A 17,490-nucleotide genomic window follows, 5' to 3' on the forward strand; every position below is an offset into this window, starting at 1 on the left:
GACCTTACCGAAATAACTAACGAACTCAACAAATTTTATTTAAGTGATTGTAATTTTAACAGATACTTTACCTTCCTTGACTCGGAAATTATACATATGGCGAGAATCACGTCAACTGTCCCAGCGCCGCGGTGGACAGCCCACGCGGGCGTCAAACACGACGTTTTCAACTTGTCGTTTCGGTGTAAAAACTTTGATAAAAAAATTATCTTAAAACATATTCTAACGTATTTTTTCCACAGCTTTCCAGTGGTGGCATCAGTTTTTCAAAAATTTGCTATCATAACCTTGAAAAATGCACTTGTTTGAAAAACACGTTTTATCTCCATGATCTTTAACTTTTGGAATTTTTTCGATAGTCTAGATCGAAAGATGAGACATTTTTACGTAGATATCGACAATTAAAAAAGAGGGGCTTTTCGTTTTTATAACGTATTTAAACGACGAACGAGACGATGCGAGCCGCGGTGGAAGAAGAAATTTGCATCATCTAACGATAAGCGAGAGAGAATCACGTTGCTCACCCTCGCCCCGAAATTTTGGAACTGAAGAGAGCTTATGAAAGAATTTGGTTGGACAGATAGAGAAGCTAAGCAAGCTTTAAATATAGTTGCAGAACGTGGCATACTCTCATGGCCTGATCATGGCCCGATAAAAAAAAAGGAAAAGTTTTATCTGCTGATGTTGAGGTCTGCGTAAAAAATTTTTACGAGCATGACAGTGTCAGCCGCTTAATGCCTGGATTAAAAGATTATGTTTCTGTGAAACAGGATAATAGTCAACGTGTTCATGTACAAGAACGATTATTACTTGAAAATTTGAACGAACTATTTATTTTATTTAAAGATGAGCATAAAAATGTCAAAGTGGGTCTCACGAAATTCGTACAGCTCAGATCTCCTCACTGTATCTTAGCCGGAAGTATTGGCACGCATAACGTTTGCGTATGCGTGCATCACGAAAACGTAAAACTGATGCTAGATGCACTAAATTTAGAAGAATTAATGAAACCCACTTCAACACCTCTTAAAAATTTCACGGACTGTTTGAACGCCATTGTTTGCGACAATCCTTCCGAAAATTGTTTTTTAGGAAAATGTTTAGATTGTTCCAATTTCGGAAAACTTTGAAGATTATTATTAGATTCGCTAGAAACTGAAGGAATTTTATTATTTAATCAATAATAATCATTATTAATTTTTTTATTGTAAAATTGTTGTATATATGAATAAATTTTATCAAAACATTTATTATTTATCCATTGTTAACCCTGGTTAACTAATTTTTCTTTACATTTCCACTACTACATTATATATTACATAGCCAAACAGACTCACCGTAGCAGACGACACACGGAGGACGCGCTGCTGCCGCGCGTAGCCCGGCCGCCGCGGCTTGCAGCGTCTCGTTCGTCGTTTAAATACGTTATAAAAACGAAAAACCCCCCTTTTTCTGTTGTCGATATCTACGTAAAAATGTCTCATCCTTCAATCTAGACTATCAAAAAAATTCCAAAAGTTGAAGATCATGGAGATAAAACGTGTTTTTCAAACAAGTGCATTTTTCGAGGTTATGAGAGCAAATTTTTAAAAAACTGATGCCACCACTAGAAAGCTAAGGAAAAAATACGTAAGACATTGTTTTTAGATAATTTTTTTATCAAAGTTTTGACACCAAAATGACGAGTTGAAAACGTCGTGTTTGACGCCCGCGCTGGCCGTCCACTGCGGCGCTGGCACAGTTGACGTGATTCTCCCCATATTTATAAAAAACTCCCGAATTATCGAGCATTACGGGATTTTCCAAACAAATTTGAATCGGTAGAGAATTTGAAAAGTGATTGTAAAGTCATAGAAAAGCTTAGTATCACTTTGGCTTGCATTATATTATAAATAAACACATTATTCAATTTTATTAAACGTTTTTGTGTATTATTCGTTCCTTTTAAAAATGGTTAAAACAAGACAAGAGGGCAATAATGAAGAAACACAACAAGTAACGGCTCATATTCACGGGGAAAACGAATATAATTTAAGTGGAATTTTCCCATTAGAGGAGTTACCTCATTCGAATACAGCAGGTGGAAATGATGAAAATATTTCCGAGGTCATAGGGGTCCAAAAACAGCGAATGGCTGAAATTCTACCTCTTAACCCTGAGAATAATTTGGAAGAAATTATCGACAAAGTAAATAAAGTCATTACACAAACAAACACACTGGAAAAACAGTCAATGCAACTTACACATACGTAAGATGCACTGGATACCCATATAGAATGACTCACACAAACACAAAATCAAACACGTACTAAAAACGCACAACGTTAGGCAGAACTCATTAGACAATCAGAAATACTCGATAACCTAAATAAACAATTCGATCAACTTGCACTTAACATAGGGAAAACAACATAAACATTTCAAAAACTTAATCAAACATTCATGGCACAAACACAAGCCATAGTAAATTAAGAACAGGGAGATGATCGTATATACGAAGCTATCTCTCAACACAAAAAAAAATGGACTCGCTCATAACCCAAAAATTAAATAACGTACAATGCATAAGAGTTTCCCAATTGAAAGTAGATTTACACACTTTTAGCGCAGCTGCAAGTGATCGATCAATCAAATTCTTTAAACCTCAAAGCTTTAAACACTTAGATTAAAATAACTTCCGTAGAAACCGACACAATTAAATTAGTATTATCTCAAGCATTAAAAGGCCCAGCACTTGATTGGATTGAGCACACCAAAAAAAGAATAAATTCCATGAATGATTTTAAAACTTTATTTTTGAATAAATATTGGAACGCAACGGTACAAGCTAAGGTTCGTCGAGCGCTCAAATGGAATGCATACGAAGCAACAAATAATATGAGCCGTAATGAATATGTGTTAAATTTATACAGTTACGTGAAAATGTTATCAGCACCACAAATTGAAGCGGAAGCCGTTGAAAAATTTGCAAATCATTTTGACAAAGTTATACAACAGTTTATAATTCTTCGGGGAATTAACAGAATTTACGATCTCATGAAACTTTTAAATCCTATGGATGCAGTAGGCACATTAAGTAGCTCGATTACGATTCAAAAAAATTCGTACATAATTCTGGGAATTATAGCAACTTCCGAACCTCAACAACGAACCCACTAAATAGCAATTGGCGTGACCATGGTAACAATACAAGTAACAACACTATAAGTCGAAATACAAACTCAGGCCAACAAGCCAACAGTAACAAAATATTTCAAATCGACAATCTGAGCAACTTCGCTCTTTTACACTGGGCAACGAACCCGCCCTCCGACATATAAATACTTACATTGTTTGTGTGTTGGTTCCTACTCTTAGAGTTTCCTCGGTACACATAATATTCTCAGCCAATCGTTACCACCACCAATTAACTAGGGTTATATTTAAAGAAAGAGAAGTCGTAACACAAAGAGCAAGTTGGAGTCAAACGCGGCATAATTTAGCCATACTAGGTCAATATACCGTAACATTCTGTAGAGTTAACGATAAGCTTGTTACTTTGGTGCTGTTTGACAAAAACCGTTTGGTGATAGTCGCATCACTGTACAAGCAAGTTCACAGTCCTTAAGCTTACATCGCTACCTTGCACACAAGAAACAAGTGGCTCTGGGTTAAAAATTATGTTAACATAGATGATAATATAATAGTCCAATGACAGTTGGTTCATGATTAAAATAACGTCTAGGGGTGGTACTGTCAAATTTTGTATTTATTACAAAACAAAACGACGTTTCGGCCATTGGGACAATGTCCCAGCCCCCATCAGGTACAAACATCTATGAGTAATAAAAATTCTTTACATTACAAAGTTTGATAAAAACAATAAGCGCAAATTATGAAAAGTGTATAATATACCTCTGACTCTTACAAAGAAGATGTAAAATCGTAATGTAGTCAGAGTTTTAAGATTTGTTGCTTTTATACCCTGCAAATGTACAAACGACACAATAAACGTACACAATACAATCAAATAAGAATCGCACACAGTTCCTTGTGAGACATACGTAAATAGATCATGTTTTCCTAATGCATAAGTAAAACGTGAAAAAATAGGCATTAACACATATGATAATACTTTTTTTTGACACAAGAGCTTCAGAAGCTCAACACGACGAATGGTGGCAGAGTAATTTTATAAGCGTGGCATGGTAGTTTAAAATATACAGAGCAGAGTGTGATGCATCGAGGCTAGCGGGAAGTAACACACAAAATTTATTTCTTTTCCAGATTTCCCTAAAATCACAGGTTTACTCTGGAGCGCAGAACGTGCCTAATGAAGTATATGTTACAACTGGCACGACGATTTATTCCAGTCTAGGCTTTCACTTAGTGACTCGGAACTTACGCTGGGGCTAGAGAATAGTGAGATCAAACAATACGGTATTTGTAAAGGAGCTACAACTGTTTTGAAACGACTCGACGTGACTGATCTGTAGTATCTCTATGCACTTACTTGCGGCACGCCTAAGGTTTATAAATGCTACTTGGAGCAGGGTGATTGAATGACGTCCTGTTCGCGATCTAGAAACTACTAGTATCATTACAAATAAAAGTTTTGTTTCTGAAGGTTACGTGAAAGAAGCTGGTTGTATTTAAACTTGCAACCTATCTTAAATACACCAATACCACCACGAGTAATGGTATTTTTCTAGTTTCTACGCACTAGTTTCTAGTTCTAGTTTTTACGCATAATTCAATCGGTTATTTAATTTCCGTAGGTCCTAGGGTACCAATACTGTTGCAAGTAATTCTGTGCACGTTGGTTTAATTATTTTCAGTGTTCCTCGGGTATCACTACTGTGGCGAAAAATAGTATGTACGTAAAAGTTTATTATTTCCCGGTGATCGATGGATACCACTAATGAAGCAAGTAATGGTCTGTGTCTTAAAATTTATTCCCATGACCGAAAGTAAGAAGGAAAGAAAAATTTACAATTTGATAAACTTTAACCACTTACTTTTATTAAAAACTAAAAACTTAAAGATACGGTTAACAAGCTTGGGAGACGTCCAAAATGAGGTAGGAACCACGCTTGTGGAGGACCGACTGACAGCAGAGGCAGACTGTAGGTATTCAGCTGACCGTTTGAGGGTGATAAAAAAAAAAAAGTTATTTTTCTAGGAGCTCCAGGTGTTTTTGTAAGAAGACTTGGACCTTGGTCACGCACTGGTTCAATAACGATGCAGAAATCTTGATAGAGAAAAATTAAAAAAAAAAAAAATAGTCGAAAATCTAATTGGCTAGGGCTGTTCTAGTTTTGCAACTCAGGGATAAGCACTTTTTGAATCTGGCTCGCTCTCCTACATGCGTCAAGAGAAGAGAAGGTAATTCAATTGTTTCTGGTACTTCTTTCTCCTTTACATCTAAATTTTACAGAATTTAATTGTAACTTGATATTAACATTAATATTTAATATTAATTTTTACTTTTGTTAAACATTGTTTGTTTGTTTAATTAAACTTGTAGCAAAAAAATGGTAAAAATTGCATAACATTTGAACTAAATACAAGGGTGAATAAACGGTCATAGTATTACAGAATCAATTCACATTGATACTTAAACAGTAGTAACATTTACAGAAGTATAATTCGTAGAAGAAGAAAATGTAATATTTTTGATAGTTATAATAAGAATAATAATAATAAGAATGATAAAAATTAACATAATGATAGTAATACAAATGATAATAACGATAATAACAATGATGACAATGATTGTAATAATAATGATAATAAAGATATTAATAATAATAATAATAATAAAAATAATAATATTAATGATGATAATGATAATAATAAAAATAATAATAATAATAATAATTATAAAAATAGTATTATTAATAATGTTGATGCCAATCGTGAACTTTAAATTCTCTTTTCATTTTCTAATTTTCTTTAGCTCAATACGTTAAATGCAATAGTTATATTTCCTGAAATTGTATAGCTTTATCTTTGCTTCATTATCTAAAAGTAACACTTATCAATTTTATTACTTTCACTTTACATTTATACATACTTTAATTTCAAAACTTATATTTTCTTATATTATCTCTCTTTTTCTACTCTGACTCATGTAAAGACTACAGTGTATATTTGTATAGTTGACTTCAGTTATTCTCTCCACTATTATTGTAATAAATTAGATACGTCTCAACAAGCAAAGAGCCAACATCAATTGTGCTCTGAGCTCCGCTAACCGCTATTGTAAATACATACGCTATTAAATAAATGCTTTTTAAACTACTACCACTCAACAGTTTATTGATTCTCAGTCATTCCCGAACAATCGATACTAAGATCCCCGCGTTTGTTAAGCATTTTTTGCTTGAACTTTACAAATAAAAAAAATGATAATAACAATACTAAAAATAATGATAATAATGATATTTGTAATAATAATAAAAATAGTAATGATAATGATGATAATAATAATAATCACGATAATTGTTGGAATAGTACGAATAATTATGAAAATAATAGTTCTTTGCTTGCCTGGAGTTAACATAATAAGATTTACGAATTAAATTGACTAATCATACTGCAAAAAATTGCAGAGATTTGGTAGAACTACATGTTTCTCGCTGCTAGTCGTTGGAAAGAGAATCAGCTCGCAGTACTCTGGGAATTTAAAGATTCTGCTACCCGTATTTAAGGCAGAAGTACAGGCTCTTCCTCAAGATCTCTGTTTTATTTTTATGCATTTAAAAAAAATTTCGTTTGTTCTTCATTTCCAGTCAGCATAGGCCAGCGTACATGTACACGAATCATCATTGTGCTACAGGTATGAGTAACTTGCAGGTAATTCATCTCTTTTTAAATGCACTTTGGTCCTTGCTCAAAATACGTTAAACAACATGGAAATTGCTAATGAATGAAAGAGGAAAAATAATTAGTTATTTTAGTTTATCGATGTTACACCCCCGTCCTTAAACTGGTACGAGGGCTTTTGACCAAGATGTCTGGGAACAGTTCAATGAGTGTTCACAACTTATTTAGCAAGCTTACCGAATAATTAATTAAAGTTAATAATTCTTTTTTATTACTGATTTATATTTATTTATTGGCCGGCATTGCCCAAGGGTACCTCAAGGTACGGTAAAAAACAATGAGGAACACTGTAGTGAGGGGAAAACAGTATATAAAACCTTTACTAGGACCGATACTACATTAAACTCCTTGAACTTGTACTAGGGCCTTTGACAAAAATCCTGCGAGTAGTTCACTGAGTACCCGTTTTGGAGAAAAGTAGTACATTGGGTTGTGCACTACTCTTTTGTTAGTTATTATGAAATGTCATGAAATGGTCACTTTTTAAAGTTAGTGTCTTGGGCTAGGGGCGTGGTTGGGTTCTTCATTTGTATGTTTTCTGGTATGTAAATTTGTCACTGCATTTTAACTTCTGTTTGCGGTTATATCTTTGTTGATTTAGATGATTTTGTCCCACGAAAAGCAACAGTTTAGTTCGTGTATTCCCAACTGTGCCAAGCATATGTACTGACCACCCATAATTTTGGTGTAGTAAGAAACTATTGATCAGTCCATCTGCTATAGTTTTAATTACGTGGATAACTTAATAAAAAGCTAAAAATCCTGCACTAGCGTTGCCAAAAGCGATCTATTTCTCCCATATGCGCTACTAGACGTTATTAGCTGGTTCCTCCTGTAATGCTTGATTGAGGAACCTGAAAATAAAGCTTTAATGGTCGATTGCTTTTTAGAAAAATCTTTATATACTTAGTAAATTGTCATAAATGTAAAGGACATATTTTCTGTTCTTTTCTTCAAAAATAACTTTGAAAGTAATTTAGAAAACGCAAAATTGCTTACTATAAGACTAGTTGACTAAACATAACTTCTTAGTTGTGCACCGACGTGTGCGTAATTTTAATAAGCAATTTTATTGTCCAAACCAAAATGCCAATGTGCATATTACAATACTGGACGATTATGGCAACAGTGTAAGTACTATACATATTGTGAAACACACATCAATGAACATGATTAAAAAAAGTTTATTTTATTTTGTGTTCCGATTTGTTTTATTTTATTAAGCCAATCATTAATAACCTCCAACTCCTAACTATTTTAATGACAAACTTTCGTTCTCTGTTAATTCATACATATTTTGATTATTTTTGAAGTTGATACTTTTGTGGTATGTCCTGCGACGAACCCATTTTTTGTTTACTGGTAGTTTGGCGTAACAGTTTCTTCATTTGCTAGAGTCACTTCGACAGGTATACACACGATAATTTTAATGGAGTTTTTGGTGACGTTCGCCATATAGCCAGGTTCTTGCATAACGGCGTAGGTCAACTTGTCAGGAGATTTATCAGCTATGGTGAGAGCGTTCTTCAATGTCATGCGCTAAGCTCTACAGCACTGTATCCTGATTTTGCTTGTTATCTGACATGTTATTTCAATGAAATCTTACATTGCTTTGAAGAAGCTTGCTTAGTGGCTCGATTTTTCTCACAAAACCTTAAATAAAGCGTCTGTAGTATCCGGCAAATCCTAAAAATTGCCTAACGTTCTTAAGATTTTTTGGAGGACGTTTCATCCTTTTTTACCTAATATGTGGCCTAGGTACGCTGCTTTTTTTTGCATTCGATTAAATTTGCTGGGTTTTAAGTTTCAGTCAGCTTCGCTTACTTTTCTTATCACTAGGTCAAAGAGACAGTCGTGATGTTCAAGGGGTTTTGCGTAAATGATTATGTCGTCCATATATACAAATACACCTTTTCCGAATAATCCATCGAGAGTTCTTGTCATAGCGGGTTTGAACTTCACTTCTGCATTACGTTAGCCAAAAGGCATTTGGACGAAATCGTAATGCCTATTGGAGATCGAGAGCGTGGTTTTGTGAGTGTTTTTAGCGTGCAGCAGAATTTGGTGAAAGCCTGACTTACAATCGATCACCACATAATATTTAGAGTCACCAACTTGATTGAATATATCTGTTATGTTAAGGAGAGGAAAATTATTCTGTATAATTCTTTTATTAAGCAGTTCAAAATTGAGGACAACTCTCCATTTATGCGTCAGTGCTCTTCTTAGATACGATCCATAGAGCCGTACTGAAACACGATCGAAATCGTCGCACTACGCCATTTTCCTATAATTTTTTTACTTGACGCTCTACTTCTGTCTTTAATGCGTAAAGTAGCCTATATTACTTTGTAACCACCCGTATGTCATTAATTGTTGGTATGCAGTGGCTTGCTATGTCGATGGCCGTCAGTGTGTCTCCTTCAAGGTCAAAGTTCCGATAGTGCCACTCTATAGATCTTTTAGTTTGAGCCATTTCGTTGGCTTCGAGCGATTTTAAACCTATTAGACTTCCTGGATGTTTAACCTTGAACTGGTAATTATTGGCATTACTGTCAGTGGTTTCTTAAAAAAAGTAAATACTGGCTTCAATATCACCTATGCTTAGGTTATCTAATTCGTTGAATAGTTCGTTAATTCACTTGACTAATGTGCTCTATCCATGAAGCTACAAAATTCATCGTCTAAGGTTTTGCAACGAAGGAAGCTGTCGGGCGTAGCATTGTCTATGATTGTTTTGTTGTCAGTGGCTGCTTACATCCTTCTGTATCTGGCACTAAGGGGGACCTTATCACAATGCAAGGTCAATAGTTTGTCGCTAAAGTTAATATTAATCTTATTCCACGCAAAGAAATCGGCTCCTAAGACTTCTTCGAAGGACAGCTTTAGTTCGTTTGGAATAACTTGAAACGACGTTTTTACAGCTCCTAGGCTGATGACTTGATCATCATGAGACTGCTAACAGAACTGGCAGATGATTCCAGATTCGCAGTCAGCATCCACATGATTATTGAATTAACAAAACTGGCAGTATATATCGTAACGCCATTTATTTGATTGTGAGCTTGCTAAGACCTGTCCTTTCAGTGCCTGCCTTGTTTGTAGTGGTTTTTTAACCTTAATGGCTTTATTAAAAAAACATGATCTGTTTACGTATGTAAACTGCTTGCGATTTTTATATTATTGTATTGTGTGCGTATGTTGTGACATCTGTATATATGCAGCCACGTCGTCACCAAGTACTTTAAACACATGGGGCAAAGAAACTTTGGAGAAGCTGGTGCACTACCAGTAACATGGCAGTTATGTAACACCATAAATCACACTGTCTTAAGATGCGGGAAAATAAGCGAGTATCCAGTAACTGGCTCTATTTGTAAAGGGTAGGGCCACACAACGAATAACTGCCAATCGTTTAACCTCGTTGCATGCCATGCCGCAACAGAGGACACCTCGCAGCAGACTGTAAAGCTTGTGCCTACTGTTCTTACCGTGGCCTCACCATATTGAAATTAAGTAAACGCAGATAAAACAAATGAATAAAACAGTAAAACCCCTCTGGCACCCAAGTTATGAGTGCAACTCTGAGTACCCCTAAAGCATTAACGCATTTGGCAGATACGAGACTAATTCCACAAGAAGTAATGCTTTATGCCATGCCCTGTTTAGATTTACTATAAGACACTAAATATAACTTGAATGATTAATTAAAGCTAACACTAACATCTGAGAAAGTGCAAGAGCGTCCTTGCTAATGTCTATATCAACACAAAGGATATCATAAGATTCCACGGCATAGGTAGTGACGCGACCTCGTCAACCACGAGGACCAAAACACTAAAAATGCTCGACCTCGCAGTTTTCTTCCATGTTGTAAAATAAATATTCAATATCCCCTGCGGGTATACTAGGAATACGTTTATTTAGACACAAGATGCAAAATGAGCTTCAAGTACCAATTATTAGAGTTATCTGATTACGTCAAAAAATATAAACAAAATCTAGATAAAGCCACATGCGAAATTTATTACTCTATCATAAAAAAAGTGGCTCTAAAACTCTCTGTCTTTCAATATACACAAGCCAACCAGAAAGATTTAAATTGAGACCGGCTCAGAAATTAGTACAATAAAAAACAGCCAAGCTTTTAAAAGTAACAAGATAGACGTTAAAGACAAGAAGATAATCAGTCGCTTTGGAGTCAAACAAATCGAAACGCTGGGAGGCACAGTCATCAGCCTAGGAGCTGTAAAAACGTCGCTTCAAGTTATTCCAAACGAACTAAAGCTGTCCTTCGAAGAAGTCTTAGGAGCCGATTTCTTTGCGTGGAATAAGATTAATATTAACTTTAGCGACAAACTATTGACCTTGCATTGTGATAAGGTCCCCCTTAGTGCAAGATACAGAAGGATGTAAGCAGCCACTGACAACAAAACAATCATAGACAATGCTAAGCCCAAAAGCTTCCTTCGTTGCGAAACCTTAGACGATGAATTTTGTAGCTTCATGGATAGAGCACATTAGTCAAGTAAATTAACGAACTTTTCAACGAATTAGATAACCTAAGCATGGGTAAAATTGAAGCCAGTATTTACCTTTTTTAAGAAACCACTGACAGTAATGCCAATAATTACCAGTTCAAGGTTAAACATCCAGGAAGTCTAATAGGTTTAAAATCGCTCGAAGCCAACGAAATGGCTCAAACTAAAAGATCTATAGAGTGGCACTATCGGAACTTTGACCTTGAAGGAGACACACTGACGGCCATCGACATAGCAAGCCACTGCATACCGACAATTAATGACATACGGGTGGTTACAAAGTAATATAGGCTACTTTACGCATTAAAGACAGAAGTAGAGCGTCAAGTAAAAAAATTATAGGAAAATGGTGTAGTGCGACGATTTCGATCGTGTTTCAGTACGGCTCTATGGATCGTATCTAAAAAGAGCACTGACGCATACATGGAGAGTTGTCCTCAATTTTAAACTGCTTAATAAAAGAATCATACAGAATAATTTTCCTCTCCTTAACATAACAGATATATTCAATCAAGTTGGTGACTCTAAATATTATGTGGTGATCGATTGTAAGTCAGGCTTTCACCAAATTCTGCTGCACGCTAAAAACACTCACAAAACCACGCTCTCGATCTCCAATGGGCATTACCAGTTCGTCCAAATGCCTTTTGGCTAACGTAATGCAGAAGTGAAGTTCTAACCCGCTATGACAAGAACTCTCGATGGATTAATCGGAAAAGGTGTATTTGTATATATGAACGACATAATCATTTACGCAAAACCCCTTGAACATCACGACTGTCTCTTTGACCTCGTGATAAGAAACGTAAGCGAAGCTGACTGAAACTTGAAACCCAGCAAATTTAATCGAATGCAAAAAAAAGCAGCGTACCTAGGCCACATATTAGGTAAAAAAGGATGAAACCTCCTCCGAAAAATCTTAAGAACGTTAGACAATTTTTAGGATTTGCCGGATACTACAGACGCTTTATTTAAGGTTTTGTGAGGAAAATCGAGCCACTAAGCAAGCTTCTTCAAAGCAATGTAAGATTTCATTAAATTAACATGTAAGATAACAAGTAAAATCAGGATACAGTGCTGTAGAGCTTAGCGCATGACATTGAAGAACGCTCTCACCATAGCTGATAAATCTCCTGACAAGTTGACCTACGACATTATGCAAGAACCTGGCTATATGGCGAACGTCACCAGAGACTCCATTAAAATTATCATGTGTATACCTGTCGAAGTGACTCTAGCAAATGAAAAAACTGTTACGCCAAACTACCAGTAAATAAAAAATGGGTGCGTCGCAGGACATACCACAAAAGTATCAACTTCAAAAATAATTAAAATATGTATGAATTAACAGATAACGAAAGTTTGTCATTGAAATAGTTAGGAGTTGGAAGTTATTGATGATTGGCTGAATAAAATGAAACAAATCAGAACACAAAATGAAATGAACTTTTTTTAATCATGTTCATTGATGTGTGTTTCACAATATGTTTAGTACTTACACTGTTGCCATAATCGTCCAGTATTGTAATATGCACATTGGCATTATACTTTGGACAATAAAATTGCTTATTAAAATTACGCACACGTTGGCGCACATCTAAGAAGTTATGTTTAGTCAACTAGTCTTATAGTTAGCAATTTTTCTCAATTACTTTCAGAGTTATTTTTGAAAAAAAAAACAGAAAATTTGTCCTTCACATTTATAACAATTCACTAAGTATATAAAGATTTTTCTAGAAAGCAATCGACCATTAAAGCTTTATTTTCAGGTTCCTCAATCAAGCATTACAAGAGGAACCAGCTAATAACGTATAGTAGCGCATATGGGAGAAATGGATCGCTTTTGGCAACGCTAGTGCAGGATTTTCAGCTTTTTATTAAGTTATCCACGTAATTTAAACTATAGCAGATGGACTGATTAATAGCTTCTTACTACACCAAAATTATGGGTGGTCAGTACTTATGCTTGGCACAGTTGGGAATACACGAACTAAACTGTTGCTTTTCGTGGGACGAAATCATCTAAATCAACAAAGATATAACCGCAAATAGAAGTTAAAATGCAGTGACAAATTTGCATACCAGAATACATACAAAAAAAGAACCCAACCACGCCCCTAGCCCAAGACACTAACTTAAAAAAGTGACCATTTCATGACATTTCATAATAACTAACAAAAGAGTAGTGCACAATCCAATGTACTACTTTTCTCTAAAACGGGTACTCAGTGAACTACTCGCAGGATTTTTGTCGAAGGCCCTAGTACAAGTTCAAGGAGTTTAATGTAGTATCGGTCCTAGTAAAGGTTTTATATACTGTTTTCCCCTCACTACAGTGTCCCTCATTGTTTTTTACCGTACCTTGAGGTACCCTAGGGCAATGAAGGCCAATAAATAATTATAAATCAGTGATAAAAAAGAATTATTAACTTGTATTAATTATTCGGTAAGCTTGCTTAATAAGTTGTGAACACCCATTAAACTGTTCCCAGACATCTTGGTCAAAAGCCCTCGTACCAGTTTAAGGACGGGGGTGTAACATCGATAAACTAAAATAACTAATTATTTTTTCTCTTTCATTCATTAGCAATTTCCATGTTGTTTAACGTATTTTGAGCAAGGACCAAAGTGCATTTAAAAAGAGATGAATTACCTGCAAGTTACTCATACCTGTAGCACAATGATGATTCGTGTACATGTACGCTGGCCTATGCTGACTGGAAATGAAGAACAAACGAAATTTTTTTTAAATGCATAAAAATAAAACAGAGATCTTGAGGAAGAGCCTGTACTTCTGCCTTAAATACGGGTAGCAGAATCTTTAAATTCCCAGAGTACTGCGAGCTGATTCTCTTTCCAACGACTAGCAGCGAGAAACATGTAGTTCTACCAAATCTCTGCAATTTTTTGCAGTATGATTAGTCAATTTAATTCGTAAATCTTATTATGGTAACTCCAGGCAAGCAAAGTACTATTATTTTCATAATTATTCGTACTATTACAACAATTATTGTGATTATTATTATTATCATCATTTTTATTACTATTTTTATTATTATTACAAATATCATTATTATTATTATTTTGAGTATTATTATTATTATTGTTACTATTTGTTACGTTCAAGCAAAAAATGCTAGACGAACGCGGGGATTTTAATATCGATTGTTTGGGAATTACTGAGGATCAATAAACTATTGAGTGGTAGTAGTTTAAATAGCGTTTATTTAATAGCGTATGTATTTACAATAGCGGTTAGCGGAGCTTAGAGCATAATTGATGTTGGCTCTTTGCTTGTTGAGACGTATCTGATTTATTACAATAATAGCGGAGAAAATAACTAAAGTTAACTATACAAATATACACTGTAGTCATTACATGAGTCAGAGTAGGGAAAGAGAGATAAGATAAGAAAATATAAGTTCTGAAATGAAACTATGTATAAATGTAAAGTGAAAGTTATAAAATTGATAAGTGTTACTTCTAGATGATAAAGCAAAGATAAAGCTATTACAATTTCAGAAAATGTAACTATTGCATTAAACGTATTGTGCTAAAGAAAACTAGTAAATAAAAAGAGAATTAAAAGTTCACGATTGGCATCAACACTTTTATTACCATTATTATTATTATTATTATTATCATTATTAGTATTATTATTATTATTATTAGTAACATTATTATTATTATCATAATAATTATTATTATTGTTATTTTTATTAGTATCATTATCATTAGTATTTCTGTTATTATTATTATTATCATTATTATTATTATTATAATTAATTTCTTTATTATCATTATTATTTTAATCATTATCATCATCGTTATTATCGATACCATTATTTGTAATACTATCATTATTTTAATGTTTATTATTCTTATTATTATAATTCTTATTATTATAAAAGTTATTACTGACATTCTTATTATTACTATTATAACTATAACAACTTCTTCTTCAACGAATGCCACTTCTGTAAATGTTACTACTGTTCAAGTATCGATGCTATTTGATTCTGTAATACTATGGCCGTTCATTCACCCTTGTATTTAGTTTAAATGTTATGCGATTTTCACTATTTTTCTGCTACAAGTTTAATTAAACAAACAAACGATGTTTAACAGAAGTAAAAAATTAATGTGTAATATTAATGTCAATATTAAGTTGCAATTAAATTCTGTAAAATTTGGATGTAAAGGAGAAAAAAGTACCAGAAATAATTGAATCACCTATTCTTCTCTTGACGCATGTAGGAGAGCGAGCCAGATTCGAGAAGTGCTTATTTCTGAGTGGCAAAACTAGAACAGCCCTAGCCAATTAGATTTTCGACTATTACTTTTTTTTTTAATTTTTCCCTATAAAGTTTTCTGCATCGTTATCGAACTAGTGCGTGACCAAGGTCCACGTCTCCTTACAAAAACACGTGGAGCTTCTAGAAAAATCATTAATTTTTTTATTACCCTTGAACGGTCAGCTGAATACCTACAGTCTTCCTTTGCTGTCAGTCGGTCCTCCACAAGCACAGTTTCTACCTTAATTTGGACGTCTCTCAGGCTTGTTAACCGTTTCACTAAGTTTTTAGTTTTAAATAAAAGTAAGTGGTTAAAGTTTATCAAATTGTAAATTTTTCTTTCCTTTTTACTTTTGGTCATGGGAATAAATTCTAAGACACAGACCATTACTTGCTTCATTAGTGGTATCCATCGATCACCGGGAAATAATAAACTTTAACGTACATACCATTTCTTACCACAGTAGTGATACCCGAGGAACACTGGAAATAATTAAACCAACGTGCACAGAATTATTTGCAACAGTATTGGTACCTTAGGACCTACGGAAATCAAATAACCGATTGAATTATGCGTAAAAACTAGAACTAGAAACTTGTGCGTAAAAACTAGAAAAATACCTTTACTCGTGGTGGTATTGGTATATTTAAGATAGGTTGCGAGTTTAAATACAATCAGCTTCTTTTACGTAACCTTTAGAAACAAAACTTTTATTTGTAATGATACTAGTAGTTTCTAAATCGCGAGCAGGACGTCATTCAATTACCCTGCTCTAAGTAGCATTGATAAACCTCAGGCGTGCCGCAAGTAAGTGCATTCAGATACTGCAGATCAGTCACGTCGAGTCGTTTCAAAACAGTTGTAGCCCCTTGACAAATACCGTATCGTTTTATCTCACTATTCTCTAGCCCCAGCGTAAGTTCCGAGTCACTAAGTGAAAGCCTAGACTGGAATAAATCGTCGTGCCAGTTGTAACATATACTTCATTCGGCACGTTCTGCGCTCCAGAGTAAACCTGTCATTTTAGGGAAATCTGGAAAAGAAATAAATTTTGTGTGTTACTTCCCGCTAGCCTCGATGCATCACTTTCTGCTCTGTATATTACAAACTACTGTGCCACGCTTATAAAATTACTCTGCCACTATACGTTGTGTTGAGCTACTGAAGCTTTTATGTCAAAGAAAAGTATTTTTATATGTGTTAATGCCTATTTTTTTACGTTTTACTCATGTATTAGGAAAACATGATCTATTTACTAATATCTCACAAGGAACTATGTCCGATTTTTGTTTGATTGTATTGTGTGCGTACATTGTGTCATTTGTATATGGACAGGGTATAAAAGCAACAAATCTTGAACGTTTGACTACTTTACGATTTTACATCTTCTTTGTAAGATTTAGAGGTACATTATACACTTTACTTGATTTCTGTTTAATTTTTATATGTGTTAATGCTTATTACCTTACGTTTTACTTAATACTCCTAAAAAATAAAAGATGACTTTTTTTTGTATTAACTTAAAAAAAATAGTTACTTTTGACCACTACTATGATTGTATTTTAAGAAATATTAAGCCAAGCATAATAAATAAGACCAGACAAAAAATTAAATGTAACAAGTATAAAGGATCAATAATTTGATTGTCACATGAGAAGGAACCATCATATTAATCATAAATTTACCTAAATATTTGATTTACACTTTTTACACAAATTCGAAATACATGCACCATGATGAATTGAAAAATAATTCATTACGCAATCTTCCATGGTTTAAAAAAAAG

This window comes from Copidosoma floridanum, unplaced genomic scaffold, assembly GCF_036245765.1.
Source record: "Copidosoma floridanum isolate Cflo_tuat_1 unplaced genomic scaffold, Cflo_Japanese_pri ptg000020l, whole genome shotgun sequence".
Classification (NCBI taxonomy): domain Eukaryota; kingdom Metazoa; phylum Arthropoda; class Insecta; order Hymenoptera; family Encyrtidae; genus Copidosoma; species Copidosoma floridanum.